The following is a 2589-nucleotide window of genomic DNA, read 5'->3' as shown; positions in this document are numbered from 1 at the left end:
GAAACTACTCAGGAGGACGTCGTTATCAGGAGAAAGAAAACTGGCGTTCTACGGGTCGGTGCGTGGAATGTCTGATCCCTTAAACGGGCAGGTAGGTTACAAAATTTAAAAAGCGAAATGCATAGATTAAAGTTAGATATAGTGGGAATTAGTGAAGTTCGGGGGCAGGAGGAACAAGACTACTGGTCAGGTGACTACAGGGTTATAAATACAAAATCAAATAAGAGTAATGCAGGAGTGGGTTTAATAACGAATAGGAAAATAGGAGTACGTTTAATAATGAACAAAAAAGAGGAGTGCGGGTAAGCTACTACAAACAGCATAGTGAACGCATTATTGTGGCCAAGATAGACACGAATCCCACGCCTACCACAGCAGTACTTGTTGATATGCCAAGTATCTCCGCAGAAGACGAAGAGATTGATGAAATGTATGATGACATAAAAGAAATTATTCAGGTAGCGAATGGAGACGAAAATTTAATAGTCATGGGTTACTGGAATTCGATAGTAGGAAAAAAAGAGAAGGAAACGTAGTAGGTGAATATGGAATGGGGATAATAAATGAAAGAGGAAGCCGCGTGGTAGAATTTTGCATTGAGCATAATCATAGCTAACACTTGGTTCAAGAATCATGAAAGGTGGTTGTATACATGGAAGAGGCCTGGAGGTACTCGAAGGTTTCAGATAGATTATATAATGGTAAGACAGAGATTTAGGAACCAGGTCTTAAATTGTAAGACATTTCCAGGGGCAGATGTGGACTCCGACCACAATCTATTGGTTACGAGATGTAGATTAAAACTGAAGAAAGTGCAAAACGGTGGGATTTTAAGGAGATGGGACCTGGATAGACTGACAGAATCAGAGGTTGCAGAGAGTTTCAGGCAGAGCATTAGAGAAAGATTGACAAGAATGGGCGAAAGAAATACAGTGAATGATGAATAGGTAGCTTTGAGAGTTGAAATAGTGAAGGCAGCAGAGGATCAAGTAGGTAAAAAGACGAGGGCTAGTAGATATCCTTGGGTAACAGAAGAAATATTGAATTTATTTGATGAAAGGAGGAAATATAAAAAAATAAAAATGCAGTAAATGAAGAAGTCAAGGAATATCAATGTCATCAGTCCCCTAGACTTAGAATTACTTAAACTTAACTAACCTAAGGACATCACACACATGCATGCCCGAGGCAAGATTCGAACCTGCGAACGTAGCAGCAGCGCGGTTCCGGACTGAAGTGCCTAGAACTGCTCGGCCACTGCCGCCGGCTAATTACAGGCCAAATGTCCTGTGGATACACGTTACGTGTTTTTAACGCAGTGGTTTCCATTGCCTTCTGAATCCTCATGCCGTTGATCTTTGTTGATTCTTCCGCCTTCAGGGGCAGTTTCCCACCCCTAGGACAAGAGACTACCCTGAACTTTCGTCCACTCCTCCGCCCTCTTTGACAAGGCCGTTGGCAGAATGAGGGTGCCGTCTTAAGACGGAATTCTTCAGCCGCCAATGCAGATTATTAATGAAAATTTAAGCAGCAGCGGTATTCAAACCCGGGGCCGAAGACGTTTTGATTATGAATCGCTACCCCAAGAACATATTCTTTCAAAATAAGTTTCGTTTCCATATTCTCCTTCGCCTCACGTTTACGAGCACGATCCTGCAGCTTATGACTGACAAGGGAACCTCCCCATCGCACCCCCCTCAGATTTAGTTATAAGTTGGCACAGTGGATAGGCCTTGAAAAACTGAACACAGATTAATCGAGAAAACAGGAAGAAGTTGTGCGGAACTAAAAAAAAAAAGAAGCAAAATATATAAACTGAGTAGTCCATGTGCAAGATAGGTAATATCAAGGAAACTGTAAGCCCAGGAGAGCCGTGGTCCCGTGGTTAGCGTGAGCAGCTCCCGAATGATAGGTCCTTGGTTCAAGTCTTCCCTCGAGTGAAAATTTTAATTTTTTATTTTCAGACAATTATCACTGTTCAGACACTTCTCTCTCCAAAATTCCAGGACATGTTAAGATTTGCTTGGACATATGCAGCATTTGACGGTCTACACACGGAAAATTTTGAAAACGTTAAAAACATATGTTTTGACAGAGTACAGGGAAAACTGTGCGACTGTGAAACTGTTGCATTCATTTGTTGCAGTTTATCTGACAAACTCTTATGTTTTCATCACTTTTTTGGGAGTGATTATCACATCCACTAGAAACCTAAATCGGGCAAGGTAGAAGAATCTTTTTACCCATTCGCCAAGTGTACAAGTTAGGAGGGTCGACAACATATTCCTGTCATGTGACGCACATGCCGTCACCAGCGTCGTATAGAATATATCAGATGTATTTTTCTCTGGAGGAATCGGTTGACCTATGACCTTGCGATCAAATGTTTTCGGTTCTCATTGGAGATGCACGTCCTTTCGTCTACTAATCGCACGGTTTTGCGGTGCGGTCGCAAAACACAGACACTAAACTTATTACAGTGAACAGGGACGTCAATGAACGAACGGACAGATCATAACTTTGCGAAAATAAAGAAAGTAAAACTTTTCACTAGTGGGAAGACTTGAACCAAGGACCTCTCGTTGCGCA

Source organism: Schistocerca nitens, chromosome 4 (genome assembly GCF_023898315.1).
Source record: "Schistocerca nitens isolate TAMUIC-IGC-003100 chromosome 4, iqSchNite1.1, whole genome shotgun sequence".
Taxonomy (NCBI): Eukaryota; Metazoa; Arthropoda; class Insecta; order Orthoptera; family Acrididae; genus Schistocerca; species Schistocerca nitens.
This window is presented reverse-complemented; position numbering follows the sequence as displayed.